Here is a 17,497-nt window from a genome sequence, read left to right on the forward strand (position 1 = left end):
AGTGCCTGGTCCCACTTTTTTCTTCCCCTTTTTGCCTGTTTGAAGTAAGAGTTGAGTACATCTCTGCATCAGCTATGCCTGCTGGCTAGACCTCTCCCTTCCCACAAGTTTTTTTTAGGGCCAGGACTCTTGCTGAAACAGAAGAGGCAGCAAGAGCACAGAACAGAGCTGTGACAGGGAGAAGACAAAGGGAGAGAGCCCTTGCTGTGGGCCATACAAAAGCACTATGTGAAGGGAGGTTCATCTCCCCTTCCTCATTCCTATCCTAATATTACTTGCCCAGACTTGACAGTTTGTTAGCTACCCACAGCCAATTGGAAGATTTGCTGTAAAAGCAGCTGGACAGTTGAACTAGGCAGTTCAGATCCTAAAGAAAGGCCAGTATCCAGACCCAGCCTGAAGGGCAACTTCTAGAGAATGGCATTTTAAAGGACAGCAAGCCAAAACATCCCATCCACCTTCACAGAGATGCAAAGCTTTGTTTACCTTTAAACTGACTTGAGAGGAATTAGGCTTGTATTGGACTACCCCTGCACCTGTCCTAGCTCAGCCTCTTGATAGCCTGGCCTCAGCAGGAGTACAACGCACTTTCCACATCATGAGAAAACAAGGATTTTTTTTTTTTTTTTTTTAATTCAAAGAGATGCATTCATCTCCATTTTGGTTGCCACAACAGAGGTATACCTAGAGTAGGTCCTCTTTCGGCTTTCCTGCAAGCCAGGTCTCCCCAAAGATGAAGGCACCAAGTCAGTGCACTGATGGAATAACATTCATTTGACTTGTTTTAGAGACAGCCTGAACCTGGATGGAGGGAACCTACGTATATGCAATACTACAACTTACAGGCTTAAGTATATGAGCAAAAGAGGGACATACACATCATATACACGGGGCAAGTCTTAAATACTTTCAGCTTATGAACCTTACCAGCAGCAGTCCCAAGGAATATTCGGGGAACAGCCCAGCTCTATCATTTGAGGGGTCCTGAAACTTCTTTTATTTTCTGTTGGGATGTCTACAGCTTCTCACTCCTCCTCAGATATTTCCTGCACAAGATGCACAGTGCCAAGAGAGAAATACCTGGAGAATCTTCTCAGCTGAAGGGGTAAAAAAAAGGAATTGTGAGTGAACACAAGACAATTATTCTAGAACACCTTTATTTTAGCCCAAAACAGTAATGATATAGGACTCTAAGCAAATCCCACTTCCAGGGAGAACTCATCCCAGTCAAACTCAAAAGGTTGGCTGTGCGTATTATAGTTCTATATATTGCAGTTCAATACCCTTGAAAAATAAACTGAGGTTCTTGAAGGAACTGGATGAAAAGGTACTGAGATAAAAGGTTTTATTTTAACAGCTCAAGGATTTTTCCCTGCTAGGGCTGAGATGTCCTTGCCTGCAGAGGAAGCTCTCAGGAAGTCTCCTCGCAACTGTGAGGAACATAGCACGGCACCATAGCATCCCTAAGCCAAAGAACCTCGTTTCATCTGCATAAGGAATGGTGTCATTTTCTCCGCCTCCTTGGTACGCTAGCCCAAAGGCACTTTTGAACACTGGTGACACCTGAAAACTGCTGGTTTGTTTACAGATAAACACTAGACTAGAAAAGAGGAATTGAGGCCCAGACCCTCTGCTGACATGAATCTGCACAGCTCCCTCAGACCTAGTAGAGTTCATCCAGCTAAAGACTCTGCCCTATATATTTATTGTTTTATTCCTCAGAGGAGAAAGTAAAGTTGCTATTGTAGAAATACTTTTGGGGTTGCCTTACTGAAGCAACTTGTTCATCACTGCAGCACATTTGATCACTGCAACCCCCAACAAATGAAAACATGACAGGATGTCTATAATTCTTGATTGATGCTTTTGAGTTTCCACTGTATCCAACCACCACCCATTTTAAAAAAAAAAAAAAAAAAAAAGGTGGATGCCAGTTTCCCTGCTGGTGAGAATGAGTACACTTCCACTGAAATTAAGGCCCTTTAGCCAACTTAAACAAGCTGAGAATTCAAATCTGTGGCTGTTCCTGCTCCTGCTTACAACCATTTTTAGATCCAGAGTTCCTGCAGGATGAGTAACAATGAAATAGGTATCTCCTAAAACAGCTTTCATGCGAAGGTTTCTAGTCCTTGACAAAGCGGCTCTCTCTCATTATCCACAAGTTTTACTTGAGGCAAAGGAAGAAATGACTTGTCCAAGTCTCTTAACTAAACAGTCAAACAAGGATACACCCAAGCCCTGGAGACCAGGTTCTGGAGTGCCTGTTTCACAATTATGTCTAAGCAAATATCTTTTCAAAGAGGAAGTTCAAAATGAGGAACTTTTTTTTTTTTTTTTTATAATTGCTCAAAATCACAGCTACCACACTGAGACACATTTCTGAGCTTCTAAAAAGGCTGCTTTCAACATTCCTAATATTCACTGTTTAAGCCATGACTTTACCGAATGATTTTTTTTTTCCTGTGTAGTTGAATATGTCCTGTATCTAGAGGGTAATTTTGGCTTTAATCTGCACTAAACACTAGAATGTCGGACAAGTGAAGCATTTGATGGTGATGATAATGAGTAGCCCATTAAAGGTAATTTTTAAAAAGTTAATGAGTTCTCACTAAGGGACCGACACGTACTGTAATGAAAAATGTTTGCATAAAGAATGTAACTTTCTAGCTATTTATTTTACTTTATAGAGAATCTATAAAACTTTTTAATATGCCTTCAATTAATTCAATGGTTTAGATGAGGCTTAAGTTCTATTTTCATTCTTGCTTTGCCATAGCAGGATACAGAAATCTAGTTTTCTAAGGAAAGCAACTGATATGTCAACTAATCAGTCTCTTTTACCGCCCTATTCTCTACTGAATGTCCAGGGATTCAATTTTTTTCCCCCCTTTAATTAAGGGAACTTGGCAACCAAGTGATTTAGTGATAATGAATCTTGCCATCTCTTGAGCTATGTGGTCACTGTTAGCCACTATTTGAATTTACCAACATAAATAAACTCCTTTAGTGACTAAACAAAGTTAGAGTAGCAATAAATAAAGCCTGCCATGTACACTTGGTTAAACCTTTAGCCAACATAAATACAAGGCAGCCTTTTGCTGTGATTTGCTTGGTACAATGACATCATACATTTCCAAGCAGAACATCACGACCACAGCCAGAAAGCTAACACAATTCCCTTATGTGAATCAAATTGCAACCATCTAGAGTTTGTTGCAACAATTGTTCAGCTTCTGACTTCTCTGCCCTCTGCTCTCATGTGACCACACTATAAAATAATCTATAGGTAGATTTCAATTTTGCATTTTCTGCATGATTACATTTTGGCAAGGGGACTCCATCAGTCTTCTCTCTCTGCAGGAATATTTTGAAAGTTACTGAAAAGTCAGAATTTACCAGCTTAGAGCCAAATCGAGCCCTCCCCTGCTGAACCAAATCCTCTAGGAGGAACAAGGGCTACAAAAAGCTGTGTCTAGAAATGGACACAGATGGCCAGAAAGGCAAAAGCAGACATAGAGAGTCCCAAATGGAGGCTGTACTAACTAGAACTAAAGCTAGCTAAAGTTGATGAAAGGGGGCTATGCGTGCTTGGGTAACAAAATATTGTGTGGGGTGGGGGGAGAATATATATATCACATTATCTTAGATTTTTTTTCAAACCAGCCCTAGACCATAATTCTGCTCACCTTCTAATCCATTAGAGCCTCTCCCTAGGAATGCATCTACATTGCAGGATAACACCCAGCCCAGAAGCATCTGAACTAGCTTTAAACAAAGCAGCTTCACTATTAAGAACGTGCATACCACAGAGCATCAAGCTCAGTAAGACTTCACCTTGTCCATCAAAAGCAAAGCAAGCCTGTGTCAGAGGCACAAATCTCCACAGCAAGGCAGTACCTGAAATCTTCCATCAAGAAGAGAGTTGTTGCTCCTGAGGGCTTTTATCCCCTGCAGGGAGGCCCCTGGCCAGCCAGGAGCAGCAACAGGTAACAGCTGAGCATAGGGTTCCCTTCTGCACGGCAGAGGAACACACTCAGCTGGCTCCTATCAGGCAGTGCTCTTGCTTCTGTTCATAGTGGAGGAAGCATCACTGCGAGCACCTGTGAACTGTATCTCCAAAAGTCCAGCAGGCAGCTATGCTACGCTGAGGCACAACTAATTTTGCACTGCTACTGCCCCTAGTCATTTAAAAAAAGCTGCCAGGGTGTTGGTGGATACTGACCCTGCCTCTGAGCTGACAAATCCCATCCCCAGGGGGTTATGAGCTAGCAGTTCCTTCTATATCACAGTGAAGTGAAGCAGGAAAGTTGGAGTCCTTGTGAGCTACTGGAATGGAAAGAAAAATATTCTGCATTTTCTTTTCTTTTCCCTTGTATTCCCACCTCCACACTAGCCAGGTTTAAGCCAGAACCATGGTTTAATTCTGGGGAGTCATGCTCTTATCTGTTTTCTGGTAACAATTTCTTCACTAAATAAAGCAAAACAGTTAAACATTTTAATGTAGGAAGGAATCAAATGAATAATTGCATCAAAGACACATTATTGATCCAGAGATAAGCAAAGGATGAAAGAAGGAAGACTCATCTGAGCCTGTGTGCATGACACAGAGTTAAAAAAGGAGAAAACTTAATAACTGATTGGTGAAGCCATAAAAATGGCAATAAGAAGCTTTTGCCTTAACCAGCTTTGTGCTGAGCTATACATATAACTTTATGTCACCTTTTATTTATATTGTCCTCATGAAAGTTTTGTTGAAAGAGGAGTACTAGAAAAAAATAATCTAAAGCCAGTCCTCACAACAGAGTATATTTTACATTATTTTAAAAACAAAGAGATAAAACAAAGTCTTTTTCTCTACTGTCTCTTTATTCTCTCAAGCCTATGTTGGGTAACATTTCTTGCCTTCTAAATCATGGTATATTAGGGATGAAAAAGACTTCACATTCTTTTTTCCCCTCCTTCTTTTTTTATTATGCCTTTTGAAAGACCTGCAAAGGGCTGAAATATCACCCAGTCCTCTATGAGGCCAATCAGCACAACGCTTATTAAACACAACACAGAAGACGTGATCTATTTTTAATTAAGCCATCTTTGAACAATGCTACGTAAGGAATGTGGCTTTTGAACTGCAAGGCAATCAGTGACTGGATGGTGAGTGAATTAAAAGTAAACAGGAGGAAGAATTCAAAATACAGGGAGGGCTCAGAAGGGATTTCCAAAAAAAAAAAAAAATTTTAAGGAAAGAAACGATGAAGATTTTCTTATCACTGTTTTGAGGGTGCATTTCATTCCCTATTTTGACTCACTTTTCAAAGCCACATCAGGTTGTTTGTAGGAACAATTTGTTAGCAAATACATGGTTCTCTTCTGCCTGGAACATTAGAAACTGCAACATATATACAACACTTACTGATGTTTAAGTATCAATCAGATTGTGTATTATTTGAGCAGAGTACACATTCAAGTCCACTTTACACCGTTATGGAACAGACTAAACAAACCTGACCTCAGGGGTGACCCCCATAGGATCCCAAAAGATTGCAAATGTATAGTAGGCAGTCACCATGAGACTTTTATAGCCTGGTAATGGCATGCAAATGACACTCTGTCTCTGTAATGCAGCCAAATTCTGGGGTTGTATATGAGAGTAATTTCCTGAAGAATTTGGGGAAAATGTGATACTTTTCCTTTTATGTAAGAAATTCACAACATCTCGTCCTTTCACTGGAGGACTACATGCAAAGCACTGACAAACTTATCGCCAAGCCGTACTGTTCCCTGTAGCAGCACCTCTCCAAAACTCTCCCTCCATCCATTTCCCTGGCACGCAGGAGAGTCCAGTGTGCTGAGCCCCGTGTTCACACCTCAGAAAACATGCTCAGCACATTGCTATCTATGTGAAGCAGTGTCCTCCAGAGGCCAGATCCAGGTGGGAGATGCTCTGAATTGCCCTGGGGAGGACCTGGTCTCCCTCGCCACTGTTTATACGCGGTGTAAGGAAACTGGCCACAGTTGGCTCCTTAAAAGTCACTCAGTGGGAATCCTGCCCCTTCCACTTCGGACTGCATTTGTTTAACAGAATATATGCAGCGACAGAGAGGGTTCAGCATTAGTGAAGCTGTCTAGTGGGTCTCCTGTCAGTCCCCTGAGTGAAGGCTTAGCTTTGGTGGCTCCATCACTCAGGATTAGGCCATTTTTCACAGCAGAAGCCGCACCTACACGTCACAGATGTAACTTCTTGTCCTCACAGCTCGTATCTTTCTTGGCACTTTCAGTGCTGTGGCTGTTTTATTCCAGTTTTGCTTCAAGGCTTCCACTGCAGCTGTGTATACATTTGCCATAAATCAGCTTATTTGTTCCCACTGGAGCTCTTAGCAGAGCAAAGGAGACAGGGAGGGAAAGGTAAATGCATCTTCCACAAGCCTTTGTACCTCTGTGTATGCTGGCTAGTAAAGGACTGCGATCATTCTGGTGTAACAGAGGAGATGGTTATCGTTCCACCGTAGGCTTTGAGGGAACAACTCCCCTCTAGTCATGCTGAGTAGCAGCTCCCCAAAGACAGCATGCCATGACCATGCTCCCTCACTCAGTTTTCACTAGTGCTCACAGATGGACATCTGTTTTGAGACATTCCTACGACTGCAGGGTCTCAGGAGGGCTTTTTTCAACCCAGCCTGGACATAAGACTTCCGCTGTTCATTGGGGACCTCCCTAACATTACCAGTGCCTTCATCAGACTGCTGATGTGTTGCCACATTATACACCACGCACAGATACAACCTGGGTCACTAAAACCAGAATCCAAGGGAGCAAACAGCAGCCCTGCTTTTTTGCACAATTTTCTTGAGCGGTGTGGTTGCTACTTATATTCTGCAATTTCTTTCACCTGACTTCGTCTGCCAGGAGACACTGGGCACCACCCAGGGACAGGACTGTACTGAAAGGGCTTATGCCAACTAATGATTTGGCCCAATAGGTTAAGACTCTTCTGTTTATAGCAACCTCATTAAAGGGAGACACAGGGAAACATTGACAAATGTAATAAAACAGCATTGATTTTGTGTATCTCCTGCGTGGGGTATTTAGGTAGACACGGGGCTTCATTAGGAAAGCGCATCTATCTTCTTCAAGATGCTGGTGCTTAGTGTTAATCGGAGCTATACATAAGGACCATGAGGAGAAAAAACTGTTGAGCTCTTAGCTATTTTACAGAACAAGATTCTGTGAGGTTTTATCTGCTTTCAAGCCCCAACCTAGCAGTTATTTCCTTTTCCCTGTGCCACCCTGGCTTCTTCTCCCCTCCTCCCAAAATCGCACTGTTAGTAAACTGCTTATTTTCTTCCAATATATAACCTTACAAACCTAAGGGTATTTTCCTTTCCTCTGCAGTTCCAGCCGCTTCTGGGGAATTAAGTTATGCATACTGCATGAAAATAGGACCACAGGCTGGGCCTCTACAAGCTGCTAATTGAAAACCTTGTCAGAAGTAGGAGGAAGTGGCAAGGAACTTGGCAGGCCCTCGTGCTTTTCACACTGTACTTAGCTCTTGGTACTTATGAATGGCAGCTCTGCAGTACTTTGCAGAGGTTTACAGGTTGTGCCAATGCTGTCTCTGCAACTACAGAACACGTTCTTCTGTATAAGCTGAAAAAATAGAAGGAAGTTTATATCCAGAAAGCCACATCCTGTGCTTTTCATCCAGGTAATACTGCCACTGAAATGAAAGTGAAGAAGACAGAAGGCAAGACCTCTCATCAACATGCACGACTACCAGCTACAGAAAAAGCTGATGAGGCAATGTTACTCTTAGAAGGAAAAATCCACGTGCTAGATTCCTAGCAAAGGTGATCTCAAGTCCTAGTAGCTAAGAAAGTGAAACAGGGCACAGGGAATGTGTCAGGGCCTGATCCTGCAATTCTCAGTCGAATCCTGCTTCAAAACACCAATTCACATGGGAGCGGAGGAATCCAACCCTGTAGCTGGAATAGGCCCCATTAAAAATTACTACAAATTGCCTGATATGAAATGCTTACATTATGAAAACAGGGATGATTTTGCATCTGTTAATGAGGATAATGACTAATATATTCAGGCAGTAGACGTGACAGCTGTCTGTATGTTTTTAGGGGCATATATTTTTAGATGCCATTTACCTCCAAACATATTAACTACTACATTCTCCCAAAGTGCTCCAAACCCTAGAAGCTTAAGAATGCAGGTTAAATTTTTTTCTATTTCTGCAACACTTTTAGTTACATCACTTCTGTCTCATTATTTGAAAGCTCTCATAAACCTGCCACTCAGATCCTCAGCTAAGTGATACGGTAAGGGGAAATGGCTAATGCCAGTGTGAAACAAAACAAAATTGAAATCACAGTCCGCAGAAACACTGCTTAAATACAACTGCACTGCCTGCTGCTCCATTTTAACTAGTTTAATCGCTTGCTGACCAAGCAGGGCTTATAACTGTTAAGGAATATATGCTTGTACTTTTCTCCCATTTTTCAAAACCAAAGATTTGCAAGACGAACTCCAATTTTAAGACAAAAGTCACCCCATTAAATCTTAACAGATGTTTCTCAAGTTTAGAAGATTAAGAAAGATTTCAGCATCAAAAATCAAAGAAAATATTCTATGACCTTAAAAAAGGATAAATCTCAAAGCTCTAAACAAACCAAAAGTCCACTTTGACAGCTGCATCTGACTGAATTGATGAGGTGCTATTGACGTTTGGATTAAACTATGCCTCTGTGATCAAGTACTCAAACATGGGATAAAAGAGGAATATATTCTTTAATCCCACCAACTAATTTTGTGTAGGCTGCAGTTGCAGAAAGCAGTGGTTACAGAACAAACGTTGGAAGTGGCTTCACTTTTGCTTATTGACAAAGCTATTTTTATTTCATTAATTCACCAAGTATACTATCAGCGTTTAAACTAACACAGGGAAATCTATACCAGGCACAGTATTCTCCACAAACAAATCACTGAAAATTTCAAAGTCATTAAAGGTAGAATCAATAGGATATGATTCTGAAGGGCTAGGAAGATGCAGTGCTAAAATGTAATAGAAAAATTACATATTGATTTTTTTATATCATCTTGATAAACAAAGTAAACAATGCGGGAGATTCCAGTTCTGTTTCTATAGCATCTCTTCTCCAAAAAGGGAAAGGGTTAAGAGACAGTTAAGTCACTTGTTAATTACTGTCTTCATCTATCACTCTATAACCCTAGAAACTTGCCACCACTATGAGAAGACTGCATAATGTGTGCTTTCCAAAACAAGGAACTCCTGGGAAGCAAACCCAGGCTTCAGATGCTATGTTACTAGAGAGAAACTCTAAAAGAATACTAGCCAGCTGTAAGCCCAGATTTTCATCTGATAACAACTGGGAAAGGGCGTTGGGGTAAATGAGAATCAGACCTGTAATGTTTCAAGTGTCAATGTCTCCACAACCATGTGCTAGGACACCTCCTGGAGTTCAGATCCATCTTGAGAAGGAAACTAGATGTAGGAATGGAGAAGATTTTGGCCATTTGCAGAAAGTCCAGTCTCAGGCTGACACAGGTTTGGGCTGTGGACTGTCCACATATGAAACCTTGCAACCTGAACAATGGCACAGCAAACAGCTGGGCACATCATTTGGCAGGAAAGAAATTCCAGTGTTGAAAAGAACAGACTCTCAGGATGAAGGGATCTCAGATCTGCACGAGGCAGGCACAGAGAGAGGTAAAACTCACAGGCAGCAGATTTGTATTCTGACTAAACCTTCCCCATTCACACACACGAAACAACTCAAGAAACTTTTTTCACTCAAATCTGTGATTCTAGAGTGACTTACTGGAGAATGATGTCATTTTAGATGAACTACTCCCATCAGTAAATATTTACCTTGTGGGCTATTCACTAAAATAAAGGGAAGCATGTCCTGGAGAGATCAAAGGATACAGTAAAGGTAGGCAGCCGTTTGCAGAGCAGACTCCGTGGAGAGCGGGTGAATCCACTGAAGCCGGTGGCAAAATTCTCATCAGTTTTGAAAAGGTCAGGACTTCACCTCTAATTCTTTAGCCCTTCTGCCTCTTTTTGTTACTCCTGTTTCTCTTAACAGCTTTTCACTCCTACTGGTAAGGAACATCCACTTTCAGATCCAGATCTGCACACATTGTTACTTTATTGTGCATGTGTGAGAAGAGGAAGAAGAAAGCTTTAAAATTCTGGGAACTGCTTCTGAAAAGAGCCAAGCACTCCCAAGTTGTATTGAACTAAACCATACATTTTGCAGGATTAGGCCCACATTAACCAAAACCAGCTGCCTGGCATTGAAGAGAGGCAGCAAAAGCGACACATGATATTATGAACATAAAAGAGAAGAATGAAAAGAATGGATGGTGTCTTCACCTAACTTGGCAACATAAAAAAGGTATAGTCTCAGCTTTGGAATAGTCTAGGCTCTTTATAATTTCTTTAAGCACACTTATGTGTACATTTTTAGGAAGAGAATGGATGTAAAAGAAACTTAACATTGCTATCAGTTTGATCTGTTTTTAAAGCACTTGTTCTGGAAGGATGCAAAGACACACTACGCTATGACTGGAAAATACTAGATGAGAAAATGTATGCAGTAATAATATGATTGTGTGTTAATGGTTATTTGTATTTTATATAAATAAGTACCATGTTCCAGTATCATGTTTCTTTCTACATTGTAAAAAACAGAATATTGACAAAAAGTTGAGTCTATTGCTGTTTTTTTTGTTTTGAGCTGGAGAAAATAAATCTTTGCAATTTTTTTTTCAAACTCTTTTAAACTCACAAATATATCTGCTTATGTTTTCAGAATTGTAAATATGAAACCAAGCAACACCACTGGTTATGATTTATATAGTTGGGCTATGGCTATTATGCAAAGATAGGTTTTACCATTACAATTATACTTATGTAATTCTGACAGTTTTCTTTGTGTTGCTAGGGAAGTCTGTAAACAAACCAAATAAAACCACAGAGTACTTCAATAACAGTGACAAAATTTCATAGCCACAATACTGAGAATATGGTCTAATTATTCTATAAACACACTTTGATTTGTTTACTTCAGTGTCAAATTAACTTCAAATACGTAACAACAGTCACTGATTTGATACGGTATACAATACTGCTAGTGACTGCTTTCATTGTAGCATGTGTAAATCTATCTCTTTTTAAAATGAGTTCATTTCTGAAAGCATCTCTGCAGTATATGGTGAATACTAAACAGGGAAACACATATGCAACTTATTTAAAAGAAAATTATTTCCAATGAATTTTGCTATGATCCAGCATATTTCGGCTCCATTTTATTTTTCCTTTTGCACAGTAGAAGGAATAATTTTTAGGAAGATTAATGACTCATGACTTAGAGAAACAAATTATAATCTCACTGGAGAAAAATAAGCCAAACTAACCTCATCTCCATCCCTACAGTTGCCCTGAATCAGTAGATTGTGCTACTAAAAAGGAGGACAGAACTTGGACCGTTACAACAATATATAAAACTGGGACAAAATCAAATTTTTGAGCAATTGCAAAGAACACAGATCCTGGAGAGATGCGCTGAAGGAACAAATGATTACGCTGTGTGTTTTTCATTTCATACTATATTTGACTGAACTGCAACCTAGGCAAAAAATCAATGGCTTACAAAAAGATTCAGACATGGGGGTTTTGTTCCTTTTAGGGATTTTTGGTGGGGAGGTATGGGGGCTGCTGCATAGCATGACCATCAGCAGTCTTGGTGGCAAGTAACAGATTTGGTAATGGCAGCCGCTGCTCTGCACAACTGACTTTGAAGTGGCTAGTTATATGCATGCCACAGCTTGGAAACCCCTGGCTTGTATCATAAAGAGCCTTTCACAGAGAAGGATCTCCAAATGGTTTACAGGCTGCACACACTACAGAGAGGTCAGAAGCCCACCCACTGAAACGAGGCCAGCTTAGGACAGGACGCGGCTGCCAAATGGCATCTGTAAAACTAAATAAGAGAACTAAGCAGCAAAAAGAAAGAACCTTAGTCTCATTCTCTGCCAGTGCCAGCTGTCTCTGCCCGTTTGCCTACACAAAGTGTTGCGAGGTGTGACAATAGCCAGCAGGCCAATTTTCCTTTCAGCAAGCAAGGAGTTAATGTCTCGTTTGTGGGGGTTATACGTGTATAAAGCAGAGTAAAGAACGCAGGAGAAGGGACCTGGAGCCTGGCTAGAACTCACAAGAAGTCCCCCAGGACTACCAAACTGCTACCAAAACAGATCCCTGAAACCAGAAAGGATTAAAAATGTTAGTAATGGGAGTTAGTTCATGTCCGGGGGGGGGGGGGGGTTGGAACCAGACTGGCAAATTTTCTCCCACTATTTACCAGGTTTTCTGGTTTCATTAGGTAGGCAGAATGCAATAATCCATGCCAGAGTTTCTTCAGGAGATCAGTTACCTCTTCTTCCTTCTCTGGAAGTAATAGAACCAGCAATTGGCTGGAAAAGATGACTCTCCGTTTTCTAATCTTCACAAGAATAGGCCTTCAGCAGATCATTTTTCCCTGGGACTCTGTGAGGCAGAGACACAAAGAGAGAAGCTTGCATCCCATTAACTCCCTGCCTTTCTACTTCTCCCGGCTTTCTGCTATAGAGGCAGTGACTGCATTCCAACCTGTTTTAGCGCAAGCAGCATGCTGTGATGATGAGCAAAACATTTCTGTTACAACAACCGAAACGTCAAAATATTGCAGAAAGTCACTGGAAGTTTGGGGGATCCTACAGGCATTTCACCCACCTCACCCTGCGAGAGAACCTCCGAGGGTTCCTCCAAACAAACAAGACAGACACCATCTCAGCAATATTTAGAGAGGCAAGGAACAACCTCCTATGAGAGACTCGGGCAAAGAAGGCAGGCTCTGCAGCTGGTGACTATAATAGACTGGCACCCTTTCTGGCTCTGGCATGAAAAGGGATACTAAAAACATGGATTCTAGGGTAAAAAGGCCATAGAGACAAAAGAGGTGTTGCAGTTCGTTTGGGACACAGAGACCAGCTTCACAAAGGCTCCCTATCTACTTTATCCCCCCAAACTGGTTAAGATATAAACTGAGGAGATGAACTAGGAAAAGGCAGAGGATCTGCCACTGCACAGGATCAGCCTCCCCAACACATACAGGTACAGGACTGCTCAGGTTGCTTCAGCCCTCCGACCTCTACAAAGACTTGCTGAGTTGCCTCACTGCTGTTCTGCTATAGGAGGCCTAAGGACTCCTTGTCCTCACAGAGGTCCCAGTGACTGTGTACTGTGGAAGGGATTTGGCCCCAGGACACTAATGCGTATGTAGTGCGATCATCAGCATGGCTCCGTTGCGGACTCCAGCATCCCAAGCAGAGCACCTCAAAAGGCACTGAACAGAGACACAAGGACTTCTGACCTTTACAGGACTAAAACCTCCAGGAAGAAAATACAGGATTTACTATCATTAAACTGAAACAATCTAGGGACTCATTGAGAGCTTAGAGTTTTAATACCTGTAAGGTAGAAGTTGTGGAAATTAACAATGAAGTTGTGGAAATTAGAGGTTATTATTACAAAGCCTCTATTTAAGGGATAATGTTCTTGGCAGAGAAGTATATGAGGCAATAAATTGCATTAGTAGGTGATTACATTCCCAAATCAAAAACTGTAGTGGTGGCTGAATAAGTAACCACAAACCCCATTATACAACAAGGGAAAGGATAAAAGCCACAAGATTGTGCCCCTTAAAAAATACTTCACACACACACATTATTTTCCTACAGTATTAGCGTATCTAAGAGTCTTGTGCTTTATCCTTCTCAGTGTTTTCATATTTACTCAAGCAGTAGAAGATGGAATCTAAAAAAATTCAATTCAGTGGTGGGCTTTGGATACCTATCTACCTGATACCAATTACTGGGGACATACAGATGGTTTGTAGGTCAAGTTCAAGGTAGGGGGAAGTTTTTGGCTTCTCAGAGGCCCTCCAGGATGGTTCTGCACTTCCACAAGTGCAAGAGAATTTTGAGAGATCAGAGGAAAAAAACATCTTCCCAAAAATATGTCATCCAACCCTCTGGGGGCACTTCCACATGTACGGATAACCTCTAGGACAAACAGAGATCCTTCACAACCCCTCAGGCTGACTGGGGTATAGAGAGCAAATCCCTTCTCCCCATCCTTAGCTCTTAGGTACCTATAAAACACTTCTCCCTCCCAGCTTATTCAGGGTGAACTTCATCCAAAAGAAATAACTCTTCCAGCACATAGCCCATATGGTTAGTTGAAGCAAAGCAAACCAGAATATACAGCAAGGGCTGTATCTTCATCTTTCCCACGCATTATACTTTGCAGCTTGGGGCTCTGATGGCTGTTCAGGTCTTCCAAGTTAGGTAACAAGGATTCCCTTTTTTTTCCCCATTATATATGGCTGAGAGATTGTAACTGCTTCGCCAGCTATGAGCCTCACTGCCATTATTCCTGTCTCTGTCACGTCAGTATAAGCTTGCTTTATGTGTATGAAGCACGCACCAACCCCAGGCTACACTTAAACCCACTTGGAAATGGGAGCAGAATGCAAAGATGCTGTTGTTATGCCCAAGTTCCTAAGAAAATGATTCCTCTGCTACAATTTGCCCTCGCCACCAGTTAGTTTCCATGGGGGGAGGTGTAATGGAGCTGATTTTGCCCTATAAATTATAGTTTAGCTTGTGGCCCATCTACCTAGCTATTACTCAGTTTCCAGAAAGGGAGGGGGTGAGGGAGCCTTGGAAAGGCCAGTTTCAGCTCAGGAAGACTAAGTTCTCTAGGCAACTTCTGCAGGCAATAGGGAGAGATGGGTTCCTCTGACGAACTGCTCAAAACAGCTCTTTTCTGAAGTCAGGTGCCCTGAAAGAGTATCTCCATCTCCACAGTCTGGGTTCCCCACACTAGCGTTACCCTCTGGGAACACACTTTCCAATCTGAAAGAGCGGCCAGGCTTTGTATATGAAAGTTCCCTGGCTCTACAATTACTCCTTCTCTAGCCCATTTAACCTGAACCCATTGAGCCTGTGGGTATGCTCCAAAACCTCTCTCTTCTGGCATGGTTTTGTAGATACAGAGAGAGAAGGGAAAAGGTGCTGGGCTCTGGCACTTTTTACCTCAGTTTGGTTGGTTGAGGGGAGACCTCTCAGATGGATCTGTTATAAAGAAGAGACCTTCAAACTCAGCTTTTCAAGAAAACCCAGAGTCAGCCTCCCCTTCCAGCAAGTGAGAGCTGCAACACAGATTGCAGTGACAGCAGAATTACACTGCACCACATGATGTGGTTACCTTTATCAGCCAAGGACAGGATTTGAGGTTGGACTACAAACTATAGTGTTCAGGAGCTGCTTCACAGCCCACTCAGCTGTCCACGCAGTGGAAAAGGGAAAAATCACCTCTTCCAATTTCAGCTGCCTTTGCTAACGATCCCTTTGATGAAGATTCCAGCAGACAGCATGGAAAAATTGTTTCTAAACTATACACTCAAGTACCAGGAGTCCCTATAGTACAAACGCAAGCTGGACCCTCCTTTTTACATGCATTTTTTTCCCCCAAAGGAAATATAGGACGAAATTCAACTGTGAAAGCTACTTGGATATAATTGCATGTACTCCTTCTCACCACACATGAAACAGCTACTTCAAATACACAATCCAAGATCACAGCTACCTCCAGCATAAGAAACAAAGCAACAGCAATATGGCTTTAAAAAATGCTACAAAGGGGAGGATTTGTGGATTTGTGGGTGATTTGAAATATCTGCAAGATCTTTAGTTAGAATGCAATGAATTTTAAAGGGCCTGATTCTGCAGTTTTTTTGACTCAGCTGTAAGTGTGCTGGTATTTGCCCCCCCTACTTTTGAAAATGTATCCTTCAAAAATCTATTTTTTCATTTTTTATTTATCAGGCTGATTTCTTACTTCTGGAGATGAAACAGAAACCAGCATCGTCCCTTTCTTGGCAGACCAGAAGACTTCTCTGGACCCAAGCAAACCACAGTAACAGCTGCACAGGAAATGTGCTGTTAGCTTAGGCTTTGTAACTCCTAGTGGTACCTCCAAAAAACTCTACACCAAAACAGCAAAGCTATGGTCCAAAGGTAAACTGAAACTTTACCATCTGTTCCTCTTGGAGGCTTTCATTCTTTGACTGTGCTACTTATCAAATGATCAACATTAATCGATTAAATTCTCCCTGCCCAAGACAGGAAATCCCAATACCAGGCAACTGCCCAGGAAGGATGAATGCTGCTTAGAGGCTGGAACTGAAGTTCTGGAGACCAGCATATATTTCCTCACACTGCACAGATTTACAGATTTCCTATACAGTCTTGGACCAGTCACTTGATCTCTCTGTGTCCTGGGTCTGTATATGTTACAGTCAGGTCAGCATCATTATATTCTTGCAGCATCCTTTCCTTGAGATTGCTAGGAGGGGAGGGATCAGCAAGTTTTTCATGCCAACAGAAGTCATGCAGTAGGACACTCTATCAGCCTGCAGCAAGCACTCTCTTCCAGAGCTGGCTGTGCCATTTGGGGATATTCTCCTTGCCCAGCGTCTGTCACCACCTGACTGAAGTGAGTTCCACCATTACACATCTGCTGGTAAAAGGCCCTCATAAGCTCTCCCCAAATCTTCTTTCAGCAAAGTCAAATTGCTCAGCTCAAATCATCTTACTGTTTAAGCTAGTGTTCATTTTGGCCTCCAGTAACAACCAGTGACTGTGCAACAGCCTTGCCTTCCTGTTCCATTGCGAGCTTGAAACAAATATATCCATCTCTGCTCTCCTTCTCTCCTTCCTCCATATAAAATGCAATTTTTCATATCTCCTGCCAACCTCACTTTGCTTCCCAACTCCATCCCCACTCTCAGTACATATACACACATACATAGAGCCTCCCCTGCTCAGTTCGGCAGAACTCCAGGCCTGTTGTCCTGCAAACACCTTGGCTAGGTAAGCTTTAATCACTCACCTCGCTAGCCCTTTGTCATCCAAGGAGTTCCTGGGTGGAAACAGCCATGAAACTCTCTTGAGCGGGGAAGGAGGAAAGGCATTAGCTGCAAACTGTCTCTCTCCCCAAGATACTTTCTTTGTGTCCTTAAGGGAGGACATTACCCTGCCTGAAAATGGGACCCTCTCACTTTCAGGAAAAATTGATTCATTTTCAACTACTGCCTGCTAACCCAATAATCAATGCACAGGTCATTGGTTAAGAGTCCCAGCTTAAACCAACCCATCTGGCTTTACCTTTAGTGGATTAGAGACAATACATACGATCCCTTTGGCAGACAGGACTATAATACTGGCGGAAAACATCTAGATTGTTTTCAGCTCTCACAGCTGTTTACAAAGCCTTGGACATGACAGCAACAGTATTAAGTGAGCAACACTCTCACTACAAGGGTTGGCCTTGCAACAAGCAAGCATTTTTACCTACGCATGAGTT

At 41.9% G+C, this 17,497-nt stretch overlaps 1 long non-coding RNA gene across 1 annotated transcript in view; it reads right to left on the reverse strand.

The window, feature by feature from the left end:
* LOC136991656 (uncharacterized) overlaps window positions 1–17,497 on the reverse strand; it is a 182,463-nt gene that overhangs the window by 130,752 nt on the left and 34,214 nt on the right. The window contains exon 3 of the long non-coding RNA XR_010883862.1: window positions 928–1,097. This is a non-coding gene — a long non-coding RNA (uncharacterized lncRNA). The remainder of the gene's footprint in view (window positions 1–927; window positions 1,098–17,497) is intronic.

The sequence above is a fragment of the Apteryx mantelli genome, chromosome 3 (assembly GCF_036417845.1).
Source record: "Apteryx mantelli isolate bAptMan1 chromosome 3, bAptMan1.hap1, whole genome shotgun sequence".
NCBI classification, from domain to species: Eukaryota; Metazoa; Chordata; class Aves; order Apterygiformes; family Apterygidae; genus Apteryx; species Apteryx mantelli.